This window comes from Phyllostomus discolor, chromosome 4 (assembly GCF_004126475.2).
Source record: "Phyllostomus discolor isolate MPI-MPIP mPhyDis1 chromosome 4, mPhyDis1.pri.v3, whole genome shotgun sequence".
NCBI classification, from domain to species: Eukaryota; Metazoa; Chordata; class Mammalia; order Chiroptera; family Phyllostomidae; genus Phyllostomus; species Phyllostomus discolor.
This window is the reverse complement of record NC_040906.2, coordinates 141,431,626-141,433,048: the sequence shown is the minus strand read 5'-3', so window position 1 is coordinate 141,433,048 and position 1,423 is coordinate 141,431,626. Positions and strand designations below refer to the sequence as shown.

The 1,423-nt window shown below is 36.5% G+C and overlaps 1 non-coding gene across 1 annotated transcript; it reads right to left on the bottom strand.

Moving 5' to 3' along the window:
• Positions 1-303: 303 nt before the first annotated feature.
• LOC114495753 lies at positions 304-410 on the bottom strand. Its single transcript, XR_003684430.1, has one exon. It is a non-coding gene; the product is annotated as a U6 spliceosomal RNA (small nuclear RNA).
• Between the last annotated feature and the right edge of the window lie 1,013 nt (positions 411-1,423).

The window sequence follows — 1,423 nt, the reverse complement described above, 5'->3', positions numbered from 1 at the left end:
TACATGCACCCAGCAGAAGAATTTACTCTTTATTCCCCACTCCCACCCCTAGGAATCTGTAGGGAATGGACCTGTCGTTTCCTGGGGAGATTGGAAAGCTGGTCCTTCCTATATACCTAACCCCTGGGGTGTCTGAAATTCTAACTTCCAGACTTGATCAAGTTCAGCCAAGTCTAGCTCCCTTCTTGTTTGTTAACTTCTAGTTGCTGATGCTGACATAGCTACCTCTCCTCCAGTGTTTCTATCAAATCATTAAGCATGGAAGTGTTAGTTCCTTTACTTTTTTTTTTTTTTTTTTTTTTTTTAAATATGGAACGCTTCACGAATTTGCGTGTCATCCTTGCGCAGGGGCCATGCTAATCTTCTCTGTATCGTTCCAATTTTAGTATATGTGCTGCCGAAGCGAGCACAGTTCCTTTACTTTTTAATCCATAGCTTCCTGCACTTGTAAATTGTGCTTCCTTAGTCACTTGGGGAATAATATACAGGCCCATTGCTAAGACAGAAATGTCTTAGTTGCTACTACATAACGAGCAATCCAAAATTTGCAATTGCCTTTCTTAAGAATTCCATTAATTTCTTGGTCAGGGGCCATTTTTATCTCCAGTTTCTGTGTCAGTGGAGGTCCAGATAGGGTAGAAAGAAAATTTATCAATAATTTACTTTCTGGCTCTTCTATGTCCACCAAAGGCAAATTGCTCACAAATCAGAATCAGTCAGCTGCGATAGAAACACACACAATGACTAAATTGTGAATGTAAATTACTATTTATTAGTAGATTTGTGCAAATTTTGTCTTTAAAAATAGCACAAGGTGGTGGTAACTACCTGTTTATCATGACATCCTTTACATGTTTCTCTCTGTGGCCCCCCCAAAAAAGACAAAGCAATTACAAAACAATTTTGCATATATTTTTTATCTTCCCAAATAGAATGCAAGTCCTCTGAAAACACGAGCTATGCCTTAATCTATTTTTTGTAATACTTAATACTTATAAAGTATTGGATATATCACAGGTAACCAGTGAACATTAGTTAGAACACATTTAATTCTTCACTTTGTAGTATACAAAAGAATTACAAGGCATAGTCTCTCCCTGGGCTGATATAAGCATATGACTGGTTTCTTCTGCATCCTGAGAGAGATTTCAGACATGGTTCTTTAAGAACTAATAAACACTGCCATAATAGTTCCATATGGCCTGTTGGGGACCCTAGAACAATAACCTCAGAGTACTATTTTTAGAAATGACTTTATCATAAATTTTGGGGGGCTAGAAATATTTTGAAACCATTTTTAACAAATTGCTTTGAAAATTTTTAGACTCCAAGTTTCCCCTTTACTATATTACTGCTGATGATTTTTCAGAAATCACTGGGAATACACAAGGATACACATAAACAAGAAAAGTTATTACTACAT